Here is a 25,480-nt window from a genome sequence, read left to right on the forward strand (position 1 = left end):
CAAGAGCGGCGGTGAGCGTCCCCGAGTGATTTTTGGCCCCATATTGCATGTGGTGCTACCTCTGACGACGAGCATTTTGCTATTTCATGTGAATTAATATGAATTTAAAAGGATAATATTGAAATAAAATGTGTTTGTCTTTTCTTTTGTCATTTTTTGACATCTTTTGAAGCCTTGGTTTAGTGTTTGAAACTTCAGTGCCCTGCAGAGGGCTGTTCATTGTGATAGTTTTCATAGCAACATTACCCACAAGTAGTTTATTCAGCTACCAACCTTCCAGCCTAGACCTCTCTTATCTTTAGTCTGTTCGAGTTTCCTCCTTGCTAAGCACTGTGTCTCCCTGCAACCAATTATTTTCTATCATTGTAAAAATAATGTGTGCAGAAATCTTCCCAAAGCAGCCCAACATGAGTTTGCAAGCAGTTTTCCAAATATATTGTTCCCCAAAGAAACTTGCCAATCGAGTTGTGCTTCAAACCAGTTGGGACAAGCTCTTCTTCATACCCAGTGGAAGTGACTGGAGTCTTCTGTGCTTAAGTAAAAGCCTTTTCCCCTGCAAAGATGAGCAAGGGCATATATCACTGCCTGCATATTGCTAAATTGTATTGGTGCCACAGTATGCAGCAATAATACTATTTAGCTGCATGCAAGGTTCATAATTGAATCCACCCTATTACCCATAATACAGGATTTCTGTGCCACACATTTGTGGGAGGGATCACCAAATCATTCATAATGCAGCTGTGACAAAAAAAATATTTTTTTGTCTGAGATATCATGGTATTGATTTCTTTCTTTCTGTCCTGGTACATATGGAGGTTTGCTCACAGAAATATTTATTTTGGTACATAACCAGGTGCTATTGTCTGAGCCAGTTTATCTGAAGGAGGGGAATAGCCATTCAATTTAAATCCTAGCATATTGTTGGTTTTGTCTAAACCTATGTTTAATTGTCATTGCTTTTAGGGTCATTTTTTGTAAAGCATTTCTCAACCTCAGCCTGTCTTGAAAGTTTGAATAGTCAGTCTGAAGCCATTGGAGAGAGATAGACATATGGCGGGGAGACTCCATGGATGGCCAGCGAAAAGAATTGCCATGCAAGATTAATATTTATATTGCAGTTCAATGCAGCAGACCAATTTGAGGAGAAATAAGTTAAGCTTCTAACTATTGTAAAATCTACTGTGTCATTAGTACTGTTTACGTATCCATTTGCTGTTTAATAAATTGGATTGGTAGATACAGTTTAAACCACAGCCTAATTATGTGTTCATTTAACCGCCTTCTGAAGTCAAAGAATATCTTATGAGGGCACATGATAATACCAGTAAGCCAAAATACAGTGATGTGGGTTTTCTGTTTAATTCCTGCACACGCTACAAATTACCCAGATATTGTGCAGGTAAAGGCACACTCTGGGCCACAGGAAGTGAGAGCACCTCTATAGGAGTGGTCTCACATGCTGAACCCGAGGTGGGGGGGAGGGGTGGAAAGTAAGATCCTAAAATCCTGATGTGTATATAGCAGCAGAAGTGATGAAAAAGTTTAGTTTCTCTGACATTGATGATTCAACAGTTCCAAATAGCCTTTGTACCATTTTTATTAAATGATAGGGTGGTAAGAATATATTCTGTATTGCGTACTGCCTTTCCTCAAGTATATCAGCCTAATATTGCAATGCACATTGCTAAAAAATAAAATATTTCCATTGGGCCCTATTGATATTCCTCTTACATTTAAATCGACAAGTTGAACAACTAGGTACAAGAATTTCTGGGTATAGAATGAATTAGTCCTCACACTCTGTGCCACGTATTCTTTGTACTGTAAGTAGCTAGATAATGAGAGAATGAGGTGACTTCATAATCTGTATAATAGAGCCAGAGGACGAATGGTCGCTACTGTTTCCTAATAAGCTGTTGTTTGTCACGGCTAGGGAATGGTTAACTTTGTAAGTACTGTGCTTTCCTGGATACATCATCTTCCCTCTTTGTCATCATTTTGTCTAATCATTTATATTTTTTATGTGGTAGTACTTTCCTGCCTCTTACCAATTTATAGCTGTGATTTAATTTCCTATTCCTAGTGCTGCAGTATAGAGGCTTCCTTTTGGTATCGGTTCCTTATGCGAAGAAAACAAAATGACTCTTACATTTTGTCCTAGTAACTGGTATTATGCTTTTTTAAAAAAAATCACTTAATTTTGCCACTGTTAGTGAAAATATGTATATTGCTGTAAAGAAAAATGTAGAATGATCACTGAGACTTCTATTAGGCTTAAGCAATCTTTTTGACAGTGGTAATGGAGAACTCCAAACTGTGTACGACAGGTTGCTTGATAGTAATTATTGTGTGGTGCTGTATCATAATTATGTTAGTTAGACCTTTGGTTTTCCTGCTTTCAGCCAAAAATGCCTATAAAATTATGCACCAGTGATCATTCAAGCACCTAGAGAGGATGTAGTAAAGCATGAGCAAAGAACAGGAATTTGTATCATGCCTATAGATGGTTGGAATATGCACATTTTTTTGTTTGTCAAACTGGACTGAATAGTACTAAATGGCTCTGAGCAAGGTAGAGTCAGCTCAGGAGAATGCTGGTCAGCACAGTGCCAGCAAACCACAAAATCTTATTCACTGTGGTTCTACCTTTGTGGCATTTCAAGGCCATGATTTGAAAGCAACTGACGCAGGACAAAGGTAAACCACACAAACAGCATCATGTACCAAAGCATATCTGACTATGACCATCTGCATCTAAGCAGTGGGAAATTATTGTCTGTACTTTGCATAGTTTTATATTCGAAGTGACAGTAAATTGTGTCATTGATGTTTACCAGGAAAGCATATTTCTTTAAATGTTTTACATCTGTACATATTGGAAATTAATTTAATCAGTATGTGAGAGATATATAATGTATTTTGTTTCTTTTCTAATATTCAGATACATTTCAGTGTTTCATTTTCTGATGCTAGAGCAGTGATGCAATGAAAAAGCTTGTCCCTTATCCAGAGGTTATGTAGTTTTCAGTGGGCATTTAAAATGCATTTTTTTGTTTTTCCACAGAAGTGCTTTTTTTTCTGCCCATTATAATTATATAAAAGAAGAGCTTAAAGCTTACTTGAACGTTCATGTTAGACCAGGCTTAATTGATGTCTATTTTATATTTATTATAAAGCAATAAAAGTCTTTTCATTTAATTGTGCTAATTGATATTGTTGCTGTCAACATTTAGTTTGGAAATAATGTATCTATTCAATATTTACTTGAATGGAAAGATTCAGTTTCAGGCATGGTTTTTGTGATTCCTGTTGTTAGAAAACACTGTTATTCAGAAGAATCCTGTGTTGTGTAAAATAAGTTATGACCCACCCCCTTGTTTTTTTCCCCGGTCTTGTGGTCACATTTCAAGCGTGGGCCTGCTCGGTCAGGCCTAGAAATTTGATCGCGCCCTCCCTTTAAACGGGTGCATAAGCCTCCAATATGGTGGGCAGGAAGCGTGTGCTCATTTTGAACTGGAAGTGGATCCGGCTTCTTCACGTGCCAGAACTATTTTAAAGGAATGTATAACTTGTGTAAATAATGCTTGTTGGAGGACCCTGTTCTGATTTTGGCATACCCCGGCGACTGACTCACCACGTGCTAAACTTGCCCAGCAACTCGTGGTGCCAGCAGGCAGGAATGACCCTTCAGCGACACTATCTAAAGGGATCATGCAGTACTTATAGGTTAGTTGCTGGTTTCTAATTTCAGGTTGCTAGTTAACCTCTGGGTGTTTATTGGCCTGTTTTCTGACTCTGGAAAGTTAAATTTGACTGCTAAGAAGATGATTTTGCAGATATTGCACTGTTTTTGGCTACCTTATAAACAGTTTGACTGCAGACATGGGTGTCACATGCTGCCTGGGAGCACAAGACTAACGGGCACGCCCTGCACCCTGCATGCCTGTTTTTGTGTGCAATCGAATTTCTAGGCCTCGGTATCAGCAGGCTTTTCAGTCATTGCCAACAAGTCTGTCCCTGCCATCCACATTTATGTGCTTCCAACAGTTAGTAATCAGATGGGTAAACACCAAGCTGATTTTCCATGCTCCTATGTTAGAGGACCGTAAATCTTTTTGCATCAACCTAACTGCAAACCTGGCTAAGATCAGGTAACCCACTGATTCTGAAACTACTCGGGTCTGTATAACTAAGTACCAGTATCATGCATTGCAAATATCAACGGAAACTTGTGGATATCTATGCTTCAATATGTAGAAACATGTAAGCATACAATAAATATTGTGTATAAGAGGATAAGACTGTACACATGAGAAAGAGCAAGCTGAATTTTTTGTCATTTTTTTTCCTTATGCAAAATCATATTCTGCTACTCTGTTGAATTAGAAATTGATCCAATTCCCAATTAAATGCTTCCAATTAGTCAGTGTTAACTGCACATGGTATGTTCTTTGTAATCAGCCATTTGGCAGATATTTCTTAACATAAGAACATAAGAAATAGGAGCAGGCCATACGGCCCTTCGAGCCTGCTCCGCCATTCACTAAGATTGTGGCTGATCTTCGACCTCAACTCCTCGTTCCTGCCCGATCCCCATATCCCTCGATTCCTTTAGAGTCCAAAAATCTTGGATAATTTCTTTGTAAAGATTTCACTATATTTTCCTTAGACCTTCTGTTGCAATAAGTCTTGAGATTAACCTCTTCCTGCACCATGTTCATAATAAGGCTACGTGTTTATAATAATATATATATAATATTAATATTGGACCATTTTCCTCTTGGAACATTCCCCAAGTGTGCAGCACTCTGCCCCGTCCTTGGCCTTTGAATCCAAATTTCCAGTTAGGGTCATTAGCATTGAGTTGTTGTACACTGCGTGCTCATGAAGGCCCTCTATTTGGTGCTTGCTCACATTGAGGAGGAAATTGAGGCTGTGGTCAGGCCCTTAAAGGTGCAGTGGAATTAAAAGGCCCGGTATTTGGTGCCTGGTAGGCATGCTATCAATAGTTTCTGCAGTGATTTTTTTTGTTTGAATTCATGCGCCTGTATTCTGGCTAATTCAGGTATTGTGTTTTGTGCTGTGGCTGTTTGACAGTAATGGTTATCGATCAATGCTGGCTGCCTAGCAACAGATACTGGAAAATTTGTTGTGCCGGTTTTTGCTGTTCTCTCCATCATTTTACTTGAACTGTAACTCTGCTCCAGATTTTTGTGGTGTCTTATGGTGTGTTGAATAGAGTTTGATGATTGTCAAGTTGATATTGTTTTTAAATGTTGCTGGAGGCCTCTTTCATTGGATGCAGTCTGTTGTTACTAGACCGCTTCACATCGCGTTGTTTTGTAATATGGTCTTGGAATGAAGATCGTTCAGGAGGAAGAACTGATGGGAAAGATAATCAGAAAAGTGATAAGGGGGAATGGACCAGCAAATGTTGGGAGAGAACTATCTGGGAAGGGATGTGAATACGATTATTGGGCCAGTGGGAGTAGAGTTAGGACCCATGCGGTAGAGTTCAAAATACTTTCAACAATGTCATACAAATCCCTATAACAGCTTATTAGTTTGGAGACACATATGTTTTTAAAAAAAGTGTGCATGATACACAGCAACATCCAAATATGCATGAACTATGAATTGTACCTAGTAATCACATCGTTTTTCTGCCTCAAGCAGATTAAAATTAGCATTCTTAGTTCTGTTTAGCTTCAGAGATGCTATAGCGTTACACAAGGAACTGACATTTATTTTCCATTTGGAATTATGTCTTGCTTGATGATGCAAGGAAATAGTCATTCGTTTGACTATTTACATTCTAATTAAGATACAACAAGATGGTTATTGCATTTACTTCAGGTTATTGTTTATATCTTGTGAACCAAACCATCCTGAAAGTGTAATTGTGTTCATATATTCTGTAGTAACATTTCAGCAAAATTGGAAAAAAAGCAGTATGAGATGAAGTTTTGGTTTAAACCATGATACAAACATAATGCACTAAAGTGAATATATTTTTATCTATACAACATATACTTTATAGTATGAATTTTTAGGAAAAATCTTGTAAGAGAATTATAGATTCTTTATATTGCTTATTGCTATTACCTTAAACTACCTTGAAAACCAACCCATGGGCTTGGCAGGAAATTGTCATGCAAAATTTATTCAGCTCATTATTAGGAGCTCCATGTACTCTATAGTTGCAATTACCTCATTACTATCCCATATGATTATTTCTGATGATGCAGATATTGTTCTAAAATTTGCTGTAGCAGGGTGTCTAATAGCACCTGCTGTTAGTTAGACTTGCCCCTGCAACCTTCAGCTCAAAAAATTTTTGCTCACAAAGTTGCTGAAAGTGTGAGCTGATAACGGTGCAGCGAGGGAAACAGGGCATCTGGGACCTGAGTGAACAGGTCGAGCAACTGTGTATCTCCTTAATCAATCAGGTTGAAGGATTGGGAAATAAACACAGGAATGACTGAGAAGGAGGGTGAATTAAAGGGGGTGAATTCAATGTTAAATCAGGTACAGAGAGGGAAAAGAAAGTTTGGAGACAGGAAAAAAAGAGACAAAGGCGAAGTAAGAAAAAAAAAATTGACATTTTTAAAATCTCCCTGAAAAATTCAAAACCTGAAGGATTGAGACTCCACTTGTAATAGTTAATTTTCAGTGCCAGAGAGTTTGATTGGCAGTCATTAACACTTAGGTCATTAAAAGGGTACTTATGCTTGTAATGACAAGACTTAACTTTCTGTGGCGCATTTAATGGGCAATTAATGGGAAAATACAGCAAGTTCCGAAAACAAAAAAAAGGGCGAGATGCGGTTTTTGCAAAGCTAACGGTAGAGCGGCGCAAATCGGGACAGCAACTTTTGGATATTTACATTTAACTGCGCATCTGCTCCTCACCTGAAATTGCCGTTCCATTTACCCATAAAATAATGGAAAACACCATTAGACTTGCCGTTATTTTGACAGCAAATTCTAGCCCATCGTTTGATTTTGGTAATCTTGCTTGTACTTCTGCAGTTCCATTAAGAATGTAATATGTAAGCGGAGCAGTGCAGCTTGAAAACAGAAAATATTGTAACTCATCCATCTTTTATGAAAGTAATATTCTTTATCGGTGATTTTCTGTTTATCCAGTTGAATGCAGATAATGACAGCACATAAAATACAGGACTCTCGGAGCTCATTTAGAACTTAAGTGATAGAGCATTTAAAAGTAAAATGATTGAGTACTTGGATCATAGTAAGCAGAACATGCCTTTGAATTCCATACAAATATTACTTTTGCTATGTGATTGCCAGAACAGTTTGACAGTACCTGTGAGTAGTGATGGCTGTACTTTGAGCAACAAACAAACACTAAATGCGTTTTAATCTCGTATTCTATTGTTTAACTATAGATTTTTGTAGGATCCATAGATAGACATGAACTTCACTTTCAAAACTAGATGAAGGTTCAAGCAGGGAAGGTTCACTGGTGCGGTGGAGGAGGGTTTAAACTAATTTGGCAAGGGGATGGGCACCAGGACGTAGCATTAGAAAGGAGAAACAAGGTATACAAAGGATTGGGAGAGACAGTTAGCACTAGAGTAAGAAATAGTACAGTATTAAGTGGGATCAGACAGAGAGAATACGAGAAGGTCTAAGATAGGTTTAGAGTGCATGGGCCCGATGTTAGCAGGGCTGCGGGTTCTCGGCGGGGGGGGGGGCTATAGGGCGTGTGGGTAAAGCGCCCGGTGAAATTAGTCAGTTTCCCGCACGATTGTAGGATCCAATCCACTAATTGGATCCACTTACCTGCTCCTCTGGGTTCCCCACTGCTGATCTGCGCGTCGGGCGGGCTGCGCATGCGCAGTACGATCTGTCAGCTGGAGGCGCTCTATTTAAAGGGGCAGTCCTCCACTGACTGATGCGGCAACAAATAGCAAAAATTACAGCAAGGAGCAGGCCAGGGGGAAGGCTGCTCCCAGTTTAATGATGCCTCACTCCAGGTATCAATACATGGGGTGAGGAGGAGGGGGAGGACAGAGATCTTCCTCCCGGCGTGCGGGAGGAAGCGGCCTGCCTCTGCCACCAGGAAGGCCTGGCTCGAGGTGCAGAGGAGGTCACCAGCGCAACCAACATATCTCCCACCTGCATACAGTGCAGGAGGCGCTCCAATGACCTCAGTAGGTCAGCCAAACTGAGTACATGTAGTCTTTCCCCTACACTCCGTCTGCCACATCACTGCCCCCACCCCACATCTCCTTCAGCACTGCCAACACAACTCTGTCACATCACCCACTCAAAGCTCATCCTCATCTTACCTGCACCTACTCACCTCGCCAGTACACATCCCGCCACTACCACTCAACCCAATCCTCATACAATCTCGTGGCTCTCTCTCATACTCACCCTCTTGTGCATCTCTTTCACGGCCAGCCTCACTCAACCTGCCACTACCTGTGCTGCAGCCACAGGGCATGCATCACATATGTGCAGCAGGCAGCGTAAGGCAAACGTGTCGTGAGCATGAAGGGGATGCACAAGGGTGTCTGAGGGTTTGTCATGGGTGTTACTTATATTGAATTTCTGACCAACTCACCTTACATATATTGGCACCACTACTGCCATGTCTTCGCGAATCCTGTCTGGTTTGTGCAATAATGCCCTCTCCTGAGGATCACTATGAAGACCCACAACTGATGCCACCCACTGTGTCACTGCAGAGTGGGTGTCGGTGTATTTGCAGGGCTCTTTTGCGCAGACGACTGAGAGACATCGGCGATGTCCCCGGTTGCACCCTGGAAGGATGCGGAGGAGAAGTTGTTGAGGGCAGTGATGACTTTGAGAGCGACAGGTAAGAAGATGGTGCTCGGGCCAGCCAGGAGCAGCTCGGCATGAAAGAGGCTGCAGATGTCCACGACTACATGTCGAGTGACTCTGAGCCTCCGTGTGCACTGCTGCTCAGAGAGGTCCAGGAAGCTGAGCCTCAGTCTGTCGACCCTGTGGCGAGGGTAGTGCCCTCTGCAACGCATCTCTCTCTGCGGTAGCCCTCCCTCCTGCTGTACAGGTGGATGTGTCACAGCACTGTGTTGTGGAGCTCCACGTGTCAGAGGTGGACAGCGTGGATGGCGAGGCTGGTGATGCTGTTCGCCCTCCGAGGAGGTCATGACTGCAGCTACGGCAGCCCCCATCCGCAAGATGTACATCTGAGGGGGCCCGCAAGGTAGGTACATATCTCTGGACCCCGGGGTAAGTGTGCAGGTTGGTGACTTTGACTGTCAGGAGGAGGGTGGTGGAGGCCAAACTTTGTCCCAAGGGACAGAGTGGCCTCCTGCAATGGGTGAAGGTCTCCCCCCCACACCTGTCAAATGGACCTTCTTTGCAGCTGCCACAGGCTGATGGCTGCAACACGTCCATTTGACCTGGGAGTGTTTCCCCCAGTGTGGGAAACAGTCCCACTTTGTTCTAAAATCCCACATAGTCCCTTAATCAGGTCTGTTAATGACCTGAAATACGTAAATAAATATTGTCAAGTGGAACCCTGCTGGCATTAATTGCCTGCGGGATTCCCACCAGCGGGGGCTGCGCGCGCACGCCGGTGCGTCAGCGGGGAACCAGGAAGTGCGCGGGTTCGGGGCGGGCACCGGTACCGCGCCGGGATTCTCCGATTTTCGGAGCCCCCCCCTGCCAGGAATGCACCCGATAGCAGGTGCTAAAATAGAGCCCCATGTGTGTAAATGCATGAAGCGCAGTAAATAAGGTTGGTGAGCTGCAGGCGCAAATAGCCGCATGGAAATATGATGTCGCAGTGATAATGGAGACATGGCTCAAAAAAGGGCAGGATTGGGTACTAAATATTCCTGGATACAAGGTGTTCAGGAAAGATAGGGAAGGAAAAAGTGGGGGGGGGAGATGGCAGTATTGATTAAGGAGAATATTGCAGAGAGGATGTCCTTGAGGGGTCAAGGACAGGATCTATTTGGTTAGAATTCAGAAACAATAGAGGTGCCATTGCACTGCTGGGTGTATTCTATAGGCCACCAACTAGTGAGAAGGATATAAAGGAGCAAATTTGCAGGGAAATTACGGAGAGCTGCAAGAACTATACAATAGTGATAATGGGGGATTTTAACTATTCTAATATAGACTGGGACAGAAATAGTGTAAAGGGCAAAGAGGGGGAGGAATTTCTGAAGTGTGTTCAGGATAACTTTCTTGATCAGTATGTTTCCGGCCCAACAAGGAAGGAAGCATTGCTGGATCTAGTTCTGGGGAATGAAATGGTGTAAGTGTCATTGGGGGAACATTTAGGGAACAGTGATCATAGTATCCTAAGGTTTAGCTATGGAAAAGGACAAGGAGCAATCTAGAGTAAAGATACTTAATTGGAGGTGGGCCAATTTCAGTGGGTTGAGAAGGGACCTCCCCGGGTAAATTGGAATCAAAGATTGGCGGGCAAAACTGTAATTGAACAATAGGTGGCCTTTAAGGAGGAGATGATTCGGGTACAGTATAGGTACATTCCCATGAGGGGGAAGGGTAGAGCAACCAAAGCCATAGTTCTCTGGATGACAAAAGAGAGAGAAAGATGAAGTCGAAAAAGGGGGTGTATGACAGATGTCAGGTTGATAACACAAGTGAGAACCAGGCTGAACATAGAAAGTACAAAGGAGAAGTGAAAAAGGAAATAAGAGGGAGAGGAGCTGCACTGAAGTCCAGAGTTGGAAGACGGAAGGACACAGGCAGGGATGTAGGGCTGGAGAAAGGTGCAGCAATAGATGAAACAAGGCTGTGGAGGGGATACATTGAAATTTATATAGGGAGCAAGTTGGGAGGCAGCGAGAGGGATGTTTGAGAAATCAAGCCTTCAGTTTAAAACAAATACATTGAACAGAGTTTCAACAGCAGAGGGGTTGAGGTGGGGCTAAAGCAGACACTGTTACAGAAGTGGAAGCCTCCTGTCTTTGTGATAGGTAGGATATATGGCTAGAAGCTCATCTCAGGATCAAACTAGACACCAAGGTTGTGTAACTTAAAAGACAGTTGGGCATATTTTTGCTCTAGGAAGGGGGGGGAAATAGACAATTATGGAAAGTCACTTAAAGCTAATGGATTTCAAATTGAAACCAAGAGGGTACATAGAAAATTGTTTGTCTATTGATCAAATAATTTGGATCATTGAAGGACAGCTGAAATAGGTTTAACCGCCCTTTTTATTAAATGCTTTATATTCTACATGTTTGTGAAAGGAACTAATGGTAATGTGAAGTAGATGCTCTGTAATATGGTGGGGTGCTTATGCTGTAGAATATGTCCATTTACACTGCAGTGAATTGCACAGCACCTTCAGAAGCACAACACAATAAAAAAAATTAGGCAGTTATTTGAAAGTCGTGATCTGAGCACCAAATCTTACAATTTGTAGTTGACCCAAAGATTCTTCCTCCATCTCAGAAACTATACTCTCAGGTGTACTAGTATCTGTGCTGGTGCTGGGGGCAGGGAGAGTGATTGACACAATGTGCTGTGAAATGCCTGAAGCCACAAAAGCACTTCGTCTGGGCTCCTAGTCTTGGAAAGAATCTAAATGAGAAGAGTAAAGGAATAAAATTTACAATGCATCCCCCAGGTAGTGGCTTCCATGGTAGGTACGGTCATAAGATTTGTTGTTCCATGCAGCTGCTTAGCAAATGTTAGCCCCTGGATTTAGATAGGGAGTGAGTGCATAAAAAAACATAAAAATTGGAGGATAGTTGCTCAGTGGTGGCACCACACCTTCAAATTCACCCTCACCAATGCCCTCTGCAGATTTGCATCCAAAAAGGATGAGGATCATCTCCAAGTTGGACAGTTGCTTCAGCACTATCCTTGCTCACTTCTGATGTTTGTGAGCAGCCTTCATCTGTATGTGGAGAATGTTAATGAAAAAGCTAACAAGTGCCTGAGTGCCCAAGGCAGCACCTTTTTGTCCTGACCAACTCCCTTGCTGAGCCAGGTCTTTTTATATTGGTCACTGGGTGCAGCACAAGCCAACATGAAGTAGAGCCAGTGAAGATGGAAGGAGAGGAAAAGGAAAGATATGGCCAAGCAGAGCCCATGCCAGCTGACAACTGGATGGGCAAGGGATTATTATCATATTGGGCCAACCTTCAGACTGGAGTTAATGCAAGACGGAAAGGATTTTCCACATACTTTGTGGCTGGCATGAGCAGCTTACAGAATCACTGAAGATCTGCAAGAGGGACTTACTCAGATGCAGAGAACAGAAAGTGAGTGGCATCTGCAGGGTAGCCCGAGAGCAGGAACAGAACAAGCAAAGAACAATGTTCCCCTTCGAGCACTGTGACTGACGCAGTTGAGACTTTGTTCAACAACTTACTGATAGTCTATTGCTGCCAGATTTGACTGACTGGCAGATTGTTTAGAAAGTGCCGTAACCGAAGGCTTTACATGTCATCCGCTACAACTTATGGGCTGTTCTTGTGCAGATTGTGAGTCAGTCATCTGGAGGGGTTGTAGTGAGATGGCATCCTCTCGAGGTGTCTGCGCATCCTCCCATTCCAGACAATATATGGGAACAGGAGTAGGCCATTCAGCTTTTCAAGCCTGTTTTGCCATTCAATTAGATCATGACTGATCTGTATCTTAACTCCATCTACTTGCCATGGTTCTGTAGCCCTTAATTTCCTTGCCTAACAAAAATCTATCAATCTCAGTTTCGAAATTTTCAATTGATCTAGCCTCAACAGCTTTTTGGGGGAGAGAGTTCCAGATTTCCACTAGCCTTTGTGTGAGAAAGTGCTTCCTGACATCTCCCCCCGAATGGCCTAGCTCTAATTTTAAGGTAATGCCCCCTTGCTCTGGACTCCCACTCTGGAAATAGTTTCTCCCTATCTACCCTATCAAATCCTTTAATCATCTTAAACACCTTAATTAGATCACCCCTTAATCTTCTATACTCAAGGGAATACAAGCCTAGTCTGTGAAGCCTGTTGCTGATTTTTCTATACTTTTGTGAACCTGCACTGATGGGTATTGCAAATGTGAGGACTATTGAATATTAAAATGCCTTTAAACAAAACAATTGATCAATTGAACAGTGGCATTTAAGATACAACATTCATTATCTAACTGTTACTTCATAGTTATTGGATTAAATAATATAGCAAAAGATATTTGAACTTGTGTCAATTAACATTTTTTTATTTTGTGGGCAGTGGAGAGGATCCTCCACCAAAATGTGGAAAACAAAACTTCCATCCCACCAAATATTGTGTGAAGAATACTTTCTCAGTTGGTATACTGTTTTCACATTTATTAGCTAAGTTCTCTAATTTACCTTTGTGTATTTTAATATTATAGAATATTACACTCCTAATTTCTATTTAATGGTATAAATACTTCACAGGTTTTCTTCAAATTATTTTTACTGGTCTTAGCTGAGTAAGTTACTCTTAGCCATGGCAGCATTAAAAGTGCTGTAATTGGCCACAGGAAGGGGAAAATCAACTCTGGCTCCCAGTCCTAACTGCTGTCATTGTCACATAGACATTATCTGTTACTAATGGATGCATTGCAGGATGCAATTTTAATAATCCAGCCGTCTTCAATATGAGGGACAATTACAAATACATTTTTTCCATTTACTGAAACATGCATGCAACATAACCTAATATAGTAAGACAAATGGTATATTTTCAATTATGTACTTAACATCCTTTTCTAATTTCTTCTCACTTTGTTGCATTCATGTTACCCTGCTTAGTAGGAAAATCAGGAATGAATAGACAGTGGACAACTCGACAGTTAGTCTTTATCAGTGCATTTCTTCAAATATCTCTCAGTGGTGCTGTGGGAAAGGAGCCCCTCTATTTCAGATCCGCAAAGATGGACAAAAATGCTCCTTCAAGGTCTGTGGCTGTCAATTGAGACTGAGAATTCAACTTGGTCCTGGCTAACAGGCTAAAGTGGTTTGCTAGTTTTAATCATGTAACTGCAGCAAATATAAAAGGAATAGGATTAAATTGTTACTCAGCACATGATAGAAAAATTCATATTGCATTGATACTTTACAATGTGTGGCTGAATCCAACATTGTATTGACAACCCAATGTAGGGGTGAGGTGAAGCTTGTGTTGCACTGAGTACCCAACGTAGTGTGCGATTTTTTTTTTTTTTTTGTTCCGACTTTCAGCCCAGAAATCTGGGCTGGAGTTAGATATGTTCCAGAGGGAAAAAAAGTGTGGTCACAATCCTGTGTTTTCGGAATAATAAACCTTGCAAAGATGATTCGCATAGCATAATCTAATTAAAAGATTTCAGATAGGAGCAATAAGTAGGAATGCTGTTTTGTAATTAGCTTAGCTTAGAATATTCACAGTAGTCACAAATAGTTCCGCTGTGAGGAGCCCAAATGATCAGCCTTGTATCTTTAACTCTTTAGAGAAGAACAGGATTGATAAACACTTCACTAAAACTTCAGTTTCAATTTAGTAAGTCTCCCATTATTGGAACGATCAAGCTTGAATGGCCAAGGCAAATCAGTTAAAAAGAGAGAAGCTTGGCTTTATCACCAGAATTGATTCTCAAGTCAAAATAAGTTAGAATTTGCACATAAGATGCATTTGTTTTCAGGTGAAATAAAGAAAGGATACAGATCAGGTTGCAGAACAACACAGATGCATGATTCATCAGTACCCCACAGGTACGAATGAGTTATGATGCACATTCAAAAGGTGCCGCAAGGATCAGTGCTTGGGCCTCAGCTATTTACAATCTGTATTAATGACTTAGATGAAGGGACCGAGTGTAATGTATCCAAGTTTGCTGACAATACAAAGCTAGGGGGGAAAGTAAGCTGTGAGGAGGACAGAGTCTGCAAAGGGATATAGACAGGTTATGTGAATGGGCAAGAAGGTGGCAGATGGACGATAATGTGGAGAAATGTGAGGTTATTCACTTTGGTAGGAAGAATGGAAAAACAATATTTTTTAAATGATGAGAAATTCTTAAATGATGTTCAGAGAGATTTGGGTGTCCTCGTACAAGAAACACAAAAAGTCAGCATGCAGGTACAGTTAGCAATTAGGAAGACAAATGGCATGTTGACCTTTATTGCAAGGGGATGGAGTACAAGAGTAAGGAAGTCTTACTACAATTGTATAGGGCTTTGGTGAGACCTCACCTAGAGTACTGTGTACAGTTTTGGTCTCCTTACCGAAGGAAAGATAAACTTGCCTTAGAGGCAGTGCAACGAAGGTTGACTAGATTAATTCCTGGGATGAGAGGGTTGACCTATGAGGAGAGATTGAGTAAAATGGGCCTATATTCTATGGAATTTAGAAGAATGTGATCTCATTGAAACATAAAATTCTGAGAAGGTTTGACAGGGTAGATGCGGAGAGGCTGTTGTCCCTGGCTGGAGAGTCTAGAACTAGGGGTCATGGTCTCAGGATAAGGGGTGGGCAATTTAGGACTGAGATGAGGAGGCATTTCTTCACTTGGTGGTGAATCTTTGGAATTCTGTACCCCAAGTGGCTGTGGATGCTTAGTCGTTGAGTTTATTGAAGACTGAGATCGATAGATTTTTTGGACTCTTAAGGGAATCAAAGGATATGGGGATCGGGCGGGAAAGTGGAGTTGAGGTCGAAGATCAGCCATGATCTTATTAAATGGTGGAGCAGGCTTGAGGTGCCGTATGGCCTACTCCTGCTCCTATTTCTTATGTTCTTATTTGGTTTACTTTTCCTTATTTTGAAGTTTCTTTTTTGTTGCATGTAGCGGGGTTGTTGGTAACCTGTGGCCTGTTGCCAGTGTTATTGGAATTACAGGTCGTCTTGTTCACATCTAATAAACAGAATTGAAAACTATTGGGAATTAGAGTTACAGCAAAGGCAAACAAGACAGCCAAAATGAGAAAAATACAGACCTGAAGAAAGGGACATGCATGCAGGAGAGGAAAACTATATAGAGCCTCTGGGAAGAGAGTAACTTATTGTTTGCATGGGTTGAGTGGAGAGGTTTGGGTCATACTTAGTAGAGTTATGAAATGGGTGCAACAGTATACAAGATCTCGAGATGGTTGAGCAGAAATATCTGGTGTGTAATACAATTTTACATAATTGTTATTTATATATTTTTCTCATTTATGTTCTCTACTGCTGTCTTCTACTTCCACATATTCGTTAGCTAGCAGCTTAATATTGTCTGGGGCAAGTGCCCTGAAATTACCACATGGGTGACTTGCACACAAATGCTGAATATGTCTGCATGAAGTGCCTCTGTCTCTACTATTTTAACAGAGGCATTCGGCCCATTTATTTTAAATGCCAAAATAGCGGAGAGAAGAATTTTTGGTGAATGTGGTAATTGTTCTAATCAAGTTTCCCAATGTAGTTTCAGGATCAAGGACGTCTCCACAGTCTTATCCATGTCACTCCATTGACACAAAAAATGGGAACAGAACTTGCTCCCAAAATAACAGAGGAACTCAGCAGGGCTTTCCATTTTTAGTGGCGAATCGAAGGAGCAAGTTCCCGTGTTTGCACATGCGCACTAAAACATGGAAATTGTGAACTTGCTCCTATTGGTTCGCTGGCGATTTGACAGCTACGAATTAAAGGGCCATTGCACGCTACAATCATTGAAATCACTGAAAAATTGCAAACTTGCTCATCTGCCCTGCTGGAAAGTAATTACGCCAGCAAAAGGTACGCTTAAAAATATCAGATCTAAACTAAGCTTTAAAAGCGCAGTAAGTCTTAATGACTGCCAAACAACTAAAAAATTAAAAAAATGTGGAGTCTCATGTTACTCATTTTAATAGTTTTTGGTCATTAAAAAAAATTAAGATTAATTTTTTTACTTTCCCATTCTGTCTCTTTAATTTAATTCAATTATTTCTTTGGCTTTTTATTAAAAAAAATTGAAATTTTTATTTCCATTGACTTCCAGAATGCTAACTTTAAATGAATGAAGTCTGCTTGCCTGCTTGTGACTTGGGTGTGACTTCTCTTCCTGACAGATTTTGTGGGCGTGTCTTCTATTCTCACAGATTGTTCCATGCGCATCGACTTACCCTGCTCAGAGGCTGAGTTGATAACGCACAATTTTTTAAAATTGGGGCAGAGCCCGCAGTAAGTACGTTCATTAATTTAATTCGCATGAGCTGCAGTGATAGTTGCCATGCCGCTCTGCGCAAGTTCTGGCCCATGGTTTCAATAGACAAGACAGGTCCTGCTTGTATTTTCTTTAACACGGACTGCTCCAATATTGGGAAGTGATTAGTTTGGTGATCCAACTGAGGCCTTCAAAATCAACTAGTAAATGTTGAGTTCATGCCAAATTATTTTTTAAAATGACATACAGTTATATTGGTTAGATTTGAGGAATAAAATCATGACAGCACAACAGAGATTAAACTGAAGTGGTTTATGCAGACTGCAATTAATTACATTTCTGTCAACGTATCCAGTATTTTATAATTTCATGACAGTAACTGATTCCTAATTGTCATGTACAAATTATTATTCTTGGTGAAGGCTTTCAAATTAGATGATGAAACTCCTAGGACAATAATTTAAAAAAAAACTTAGTTATTTTACTGTGCAATAGATAACCCATTGTAACTGGAAGTTATTTCTTATTAATGAATAGATTAGGTCAAGTTTTTAAATCTCATTGACATTCCATTTAGATGGGCAGAAATCATGCTTATACAAACTTAAAGCTTTTGTTTAATCACACAAATTACTGCAGAAATGGATGTTTTTTTAAGCATCACTTGCACTTCACAGCTGTTGGTAAATTGCTTACTAGGTCACAGTACACGCTGTATTGTAGTTTTACTGTGTCAGCTCAGTGGTAGCCTATGACTCAAAGTTATGGGTATGAGACCCACTTCAGCATTTAACCACATCATTTAGGCTGACACTTCAGTACAGTACTGAGAGAGTGCTCACTGTGTAATAATTTCTGGAGCGGGGACGTTTGTCTCTCCCACTATTCAATGCTTCGACTTGACACCATGTTGGTTAGAGGTTGTTCAGACTTTATTGTGTAAGGTAGTTCAGACTATATTATATTACAGTCTGTTAGCAGTAATTAACAATCGCTTTAACAGTGCAATAATAGATTCATATTACCCGCGTCTCGCGATTGGACAATTGGCATGCTTGGCTCATTGATGGTGATCTTCCTGATAGTTACACAGCATTAGGCCAAAGGCCAGCATCGATCCGCTGTATGTGTCTAACTATCTGTTCCTCTTCTGATTGTGTTTCTGCTGCCAAAAAGCCAGCCTCTTATACTTTTATCTGAAAAGATGTGCTGCTCTGCACGTACTGTTTAACAAAGGTCTCATAAATGGTGAGTTAATTATGTGTCAGTTTCTATATCCTGTGAAGATACCCCAATAGTCACAGAAGCACGACAAAAGTCACTAAATTAGTTGATGACCCTCTCCCAAGGTTTACAGCCTTCTTGTCTATTCAGCTGCATGATTTAATTCAAAGAGCCCTAAAGGTCAAAAGGGTCAGAAAGACTTAGAAAGATTAGTATCTTTCCATTTTATTAAACTTTAAACCTCTTACTACCAGAGTTCATCTCCTCCTGAATTAGCCCATTCTAAATTCATCATATTTGAGGAATTCTTAAACTGATCACATTCTTACAACTGTCAGAGATGCCGTTTTTCAGACGAGACGTTAAATCGAGGCACGTCTGGTTCAGGTGAATGTAAAAAAAAAATGCCATTGCAGTATTCCAAGAAGAGCAGGGAGTTCTTACAGTTCCATCCCTCAGTGAATACCTCAAAAGCAGATTATCAGGTCATTTATTTCATTTGCAGTTTTTGGGACCTTGCTGCTGCATTTGCTTATATATCGACAGTGACTATACTTCAAAAGTAATTAATTAGCTGTGAAGCACTTTTGGACATCCTAATGACTTGAAAGACATTATTTAAATGGACGCTTTTTTTTATTTTACAGGAGCAGGATGAAAACTGCAAATCACTTGATGCACGTTTTCTCTCCCTCACACAGATTTCTCCACAGGAGCTGGAACTCTGCAGCCCTGTTCTACTTGGGTATCATGTGATGGGAATTGTCCTTGTGCACTCAGGGCATTGAACTTCTACAGGAGCCAGGAGCAAACCTCAACTCCCATGGTGCATTTTGCACACACATATATGTACACACTCACTCTTTGTACATACACAAAATTTGTCAAAAGTAGGTGGAAAGTTTAGCACCCAAGCCAAAATTTCCAAAACAATTGGCAAAGTTCAGACAGAAGAGTAGGCCTACCTGGGGGAAACTTCTTATGGGATTTTCTAACTTTAATCAATTTTATTGGTAAGTTTTTACTTATTTTTTCAGAATTGTGTAATTTTATGTGTTACACAGTCATTTCTAGTTCATTATCACCACTTCACTAAACAAGAAAAATGGCAGATGAAAACTGAGTTGAGCAGAGATAGGCTATGAAATTTATAAAACATAGAAGGAATATAGCAGAAAATATAAAAGACAATAATAAAGCATTCTTTAAGTATATCAGGAGCAAGAGAAGGATGCAAAGGGACATTTCCCCATTTACCAGCGGCAATGGAGAGGTGGTGTCTGAGCACAGGAAAATGTCGGAATTGCTAACCCATAATTTTGGGACTGTTTTTACCATGGGTTGGGGAAAGAAAGATGCCTGAGTTGAGAAGGGAGTGCATGAGAGGGGAAAAAATCTCAACCTTTTGCATAACAAGCAAAGGCATTGTAGAAAGTTTTAGGAAGCTAAAGGCTCCATCAGGCTCTTAAAACATCAATCCACAGATGCAGGCAGGTTTGGCTGAGGATATTGCAAATCCCCTCACTGATATCTTTCAAAGCTTATTGCAATTGGATAAAAACATGAAGACCTTTTTTTAGAAAAAGGCCAAACACCCTTAAATTAAAGTCCTGTGAGCCTTATCTCATTTGTGGGGAAAACATTTGAGACATTGAGGGAAGCATAGGGGATCATTTGAAAAGACAGGATCTGATTAGAGACAGCCAGCATAGATTCAGAAGATGTAGATTGTGTCTGACCAATTTACTGGATTTCTTTGAGAAGACTGTAGATCTGGTGGATAAAGAAGGCAATGGATATTATCTATCTAGATTTCAAGAGGGGATTTGACACTGTTCCATATAACAATTCGCTAGGTTTGTTACCAAAGTATCAGACTCTATTGGTATGTGGCTAAAAGGTAGGCAGCAAAAGCAATGGTAAATGGGTAGTGGATACTAGTTGTCAGTGGAGTTCCATGGGGGTTAGTCTTGGGGTAGATGACTTAGAGGACACAATATTGTCCCAAGTTGTCTAGGTTTGAATATGTCAGCAAATTGGTGCAGTGGCCAATAATCCTAACTAAGGGATCTGGACAAGGTGGATCGATGGGCAAAAAGGAAGCAGATGGAGTTCAACAAGATTATGTGTGAAGTCATAAAATTAGATAAAAGAAGTGAAGATGTGGATTATGTATTAAATGGTAACATCTTTAAGTTAACAGAGCTGGAACGAGATCCAGGGGTTTTAGTGGATAAGTTGTATAAACTATTGATTCAATGTTTGTCAATGTTGAAGAAAACAAATAAAATATTAGGATGTGTAGCTAAACCTATAAATCTGACAGGTGATGTTGAAGTTGTATCTTGCCTTGGTGAAGCTGCATCTGGAGTATGATGTTCAGTTTTGGGACCCATGTTACAGGAAAGATATATGATTATTAATGAAACCAGAGGAGGGCTATAAGGCTGATTCCTGAACTTAGTGGGCTGAATTGTGAGGAAAGGTTGTTTAACCTAAGACTTCACTTTCTCGAGAAGAGAATAATGAGGGTGGACATGCTAAAGGTCTTTAAGATTTTCATGGGTATGGAGAATTTGGATCTAGGAAAGTTCTTCTGTCAAGGACAAAGAGTCCAAAGGGGAGGCCAGTGTCGGTCAGCAAGGGTGAGATTGATGGGCAAGCAGGACTTAGTGTGGGACAGGATGCACGCAGTTGTGTTTTGGACAAGTTGGTGTTTGCACAGGTTGCAGGATGGAAGGCCAGCAAGGATAGCATTGGAGTAATTGAATCTTGAGTTAACAAAAGCATTAATAATTGTTTCGACATTGGGGTGGAGGCTAAGTTAGGGATAGAGGTGGGCAGTATTGTGACAGTGGAAGTAAATAGACTTGGTGACTGAGGGTTGAACACAATAAGGTTTTGTTCAGCTTAAGCGAGTTGATAGGAAGGGGACAGTTTTAGTAGCAAGGGAACGGAGTTCATGATGGGCGCTGAAATGATGATTTTGATCTTCCTGAAGGAAATTGTGAGTCATCCAATACTTGATGTGGGACAGGCAATCTGAAAATATTGAAGTGGTCATGAGAAGTGATGGGTGTGATTGACATCCAGGAGGAATCAATCCCTTCCACGATCAAATATTTATCCAGCTTCTTTTTAACTGAAGAGAGGATTCTGTATGCAATGTCCACGCCCCTGCTCCACCTGACCAGCAATTGTGAAGTATAAAACACTGGAACAAAACTGAGAGGCATCATTCAATATCTGGCAATCTTCCTTTATAATATATAGGATTTTCTAGCAAATCATTAAGAATATATTTCTCATTTAAGAAAAATGGGTTTAGAAATGACAAAGTATTATTTTGTCTGCTACAGTATACATTTATATTGCCATTTATTTACACAGTTTAGTTCTATTTCTGTAAACAGCATGAATTATTATTCGATAAAGGTTCTATAGTGTTCTTGCCTTGATTAATTATTTGCAAAAAAGGAGTAATTCCCAATTCGGTTTGACTTCAACAGAAACATACCTGTCTTTTTGCATCAAAAGTAACTTCATGCTGTATTTTAGGTGATCTTTAGCCCATCTGTATTGGGTTTTTATAGGGCACCCTACTCAAACATACTCTATAAGTATCACATTTATACATATATGGCTGGAATTTCCTGGATCGCAATTACGCTGAAATGAATGCTAATTTCTGTGCTGATCTTGCCCACGGGAACTTGTGCCCAAATTTCCTGCAGAGCTCGTTTGTCTGCGCTGGAACATAAAAACCGGCGTAAAACAATCGCAAATGCAATGTCACAAATTGGGGAGATATATCGGGCTTCTGTCCTTTGCCAGGGTGCCTCACACTCTGAGCCTCTTGTCTCTGCTGCTTCTCTTCCTTTTCCATTATTATGCAGAACAGGGGTATGCCCATTGAAAAGTTTGTTCCAGCTGCTTAGTCCTTTTGAAGGTGGGGGGCGGGGGAGGGGTTTCGAAAAATTTCAGGTGTACTGAGACTGATAGCACTTAGTTAAGTATAGTGCAGGTTTTATTAAGAAAATTTTGTTAAAATCACAAAGAAAATCTCAGTAACACTCCATAAATCTCAGTTATGCTGATTTCAGGTGACCTAAATCTACACCAGTGCATTAATCCAGGAAACTTGTGCAAAGCTGTTCATTTGCATGGGGGTGGAGCTATGTAACTAAGCGGTGGAGGGTTTTGGTGGATGTACCTGGGAAGTACGCAAACAATCGAGGAAATACTTGAGTGGCGATGTTTTGCTGTGAATCAATTAAATGCGAATTTCCTTGGAAGAAAATGACGCAACTCCGATCTTGCGCCGTAGTTTCCTCAAATTTCCAGAAATTCCAGCCATAGTTCCCAAGCGTCACTTTCCAAGTAGGTGGTCAGCATTTTCAGCTGTTGGATTGGCAACTAAAACAACTTTTCTGGCTCTCGAATGAAATCTCCTCATAAAGCATTGTAACTTACTTGTGCTCATGCTGAAGAGGTGAGGGGCTATGATGCCACTGGACAGTGTGAACGGGGGTTGGGAACAGAGGGAAGTGTTCTAACTTTTTAACAGGGCTGATATGTTGAGTAGTGGGATGTACCAGTGTTACCTCATTCATGTTAATGCGCATAATTCTGTGCTGTTGTGACAGTTCACTGAGTTTGATTTCTTTCAATGTAAATGCACCGATTGTTCTCACCTACATATATACTTCTAACATCCTTGTTCGCATAGAAATTAATTTCTAAATATCTAGTTTATTATCCTCTGAGGCAAGAAAAGGCAATTGCTAAGTTTTTTTTTCAAACTGCTCCAGGCGGGCGTGCAATAATCATTGTCACACAAAAGACATTACAGTCCCCAATTGTATACCCTTTACATTCTTTATAATTTATATTCTCATTAAATTTGTTAATTTTAAGTAGAAATCCCACAGAAACAAAAGATAAGCGTTTTATGAAATGTCCTATAATACATCACTCTATGTCGTATCCTCAGGCTGACAATAAAGCAGCTTTGGAAACACACAGCTGCGTTAAAAAATGTTCTTACTAAAACCTGCACGATACTTAACTAAAGTGCTATCAGTCTCCGTCTCAGCACAACTGAAATTTTTCGAACCCCTACCCCCACCCAACCCCATGCCATATCAGTACATATAGCACTACACAAGAAATAGGAGCAGGAGTAGGCCATACGGCCCCTCGAGCCTGTTTCGCTATTCAGTAAGATCATGGCTGATCTTCCTCCTCAATTCCACTTTCCTGCACTATCTCCATCTCTAATTACATGCACAGATGCTTGTCAAATGCTAATGGCTTAATTGTACCAGCTGAAACTTAGAAGTTGCCGAGCTTCAAATAGTGCCAATAATTTGCGTTGGTTTCTTTTGCAGCAGAGGATGCCTGAGGTCAACTCTCAGATCTAAACCCCCAAAGATCATATATATAATGGCCCAGAATTTGCTGGAGTGGGGCATCTCGTGGCATGCTTGGTTAGTTGATTTTTTCCTGCACCCTTCAGCTCAAAAATGTTTTGCCCTGTAAGTTGCTGGAAGTGCGAGCTGATAACGGCACAGCGAGGGCAACGGGGCATCTGGGACCTTGGTGAATGACGGGATCAATAGTGTATCTCCTAAACCTCAATGAGATTTAAGGATTGAGAAATAAACAGAGGAAGGACTGAGAAGGAGGGTAAATTGGAGTGGGTGAATTCAATGTCAAATCAGGTACAGAAAGAGAAATAGAGAGGGAAAGAAAGATTGGATTAGAAGAGAGAGAAAAAAGTGATAAAGGAAAAGTAAGGAAAAAAAGTTTGAACATTTTAAATTTGACATTTTTAAAATCTCCAACAACAATTCACTACCTGAAGGAATGAGACTCCACACTTTTTTAATAGTTCACTTTCTGGGCCAGAGAGGCTGATTGGCAGTCATTAACAATTATCACGTTGTTAAAAGGGTACTTACACTATTAATTACTAGCCTTAACTTTCTGTGGTGAGTTTAATGGGCAATTAACGTGCAAATGCAGCAACTTCTTGAAAATCACGGTGAGGTTAAGGGTGAGATGCCGTTTCCGTGCAGAAGCTTGTGGCAATTCGCAATTGATGGGGTATCTCTTCCTCGCCACAAGTTGCTGGCCGATTTGCACATTAATAACAGTGTGCGTCAGTCACACGCCGTTATTTTTTCAGCAAATGCCGGGCCATTATTTCAATTGATCATGTGGTTAACAAATTAACAAATTCAGAACAGCTTGGGAAGAAAGCTTGAGGGGCTGAATGGCCTACTCCTATTCCTATGTTTCTATTCTTGAATCTTATATAGCAGATTACCGTGACTTTTCCTTTGCCTTGATGCTGAGAATAACTAAAAGGAATATTAGAAGGGATAAGAGAGAAACAGAACGGTAGATGTAGAAAGGATACAAAGTATGTTCACACTAGGGGAAATGTTAAAAACTGGGATAGGGAAAGTTGGGTAACGAGTTCTGGTTTGATAATGTAAAATAAACATTTTAAGTGGAATGTCAAATCGGAGACAAATGTAATTTTATGTTGTGTGTAAGCGATAGTCATATTTTCTCCAAGAATTAGCTGATATTTGATTACAGAATAGCCCAAATATATTGCCTAACAACTTTCTATCAATGGTGGTACCCTCTTAATAAAATCAATTGCATATTTTTGCTGTAAGGCATCAGTAATAGCAACCAACTTTTTACTAAAACCTTTGTTCATAAAAATAATGATTTAAATGATTTATCCTCCAGTACAAAAGAAGGAAATTGATCCTTATATATTTATATTTTTTAAAGAAAAGTCATTAAAATATAAAATTGATGACTTTTTTTTGAGTGGAGTTACCTCTTCTTGAAATTCAGGCTGATGGGAAATTTATAAAGTTGGCTCATCATATTTTTAGCGGCTTCGAAAATTTCCAGCTTGAACATCGTAAGTCCTTGAACATGCGTATATTTTGTCTTCTCTCTTTCTCTTTATTTCTCTTGCCTTTTGCCATTTCTATCTCTAGTTAATATTAATGTGTTGGTTAGCTGCTTTTGACGTGTATTTTCAACCTTTGCCTTTTTATCAAGCATTACTGTAGCAACCAACCATGTCTGTGAATAATGTTTGATTTTT

At 40.4% G+C, this 25,480-nt stretch overlaps 1 protein-coding gene and 1 long non-coding RNA gene across 2 annotated transcripts in view; one reads left to right on the forward strand and one right to left on the reverse strand.

Annotated features, from left to right (window-relative positions):
• Window positions 1–25,320, reverse strand: part of LOC137325484 (uncharacterized) — a 65,758-nt gene extending 40,438 nt beyond the window's left edge. The window contains exon 1 of the long non-coding RNA XR_010963884.1: window positions 25,205–25,320. This is a non-coding gene — a long non-coding RNA (uncharacterized lncRNA). The remainder of the gene's footprint in view (window positions 1–25,204) is intronic.
• LOC137325483 (potassium channel subfamily T member 2-like) overlaps window positions 1–25,480 on the forward strand; it is a 576,738-nt gene that overhangs the window by 80,333 nt on the left and 470,925 nt on the right. The window lies entirely within an intron of this gene.

Source organism: Heptranchias perlo, chromosome 9 (genome assembly GCF_035084215.1).
Source record: "Heptranchias perlo isolate sHepPer1 chromosome 9, sHepPer1.hap1, whole genome shotgun sequence".
NCBI lineage: Eukaryota > Metazoa > Chordata > Chondrichthyes > Hexanchiformes > Hexanchidae > Heptranchias > Heptranchias perlo.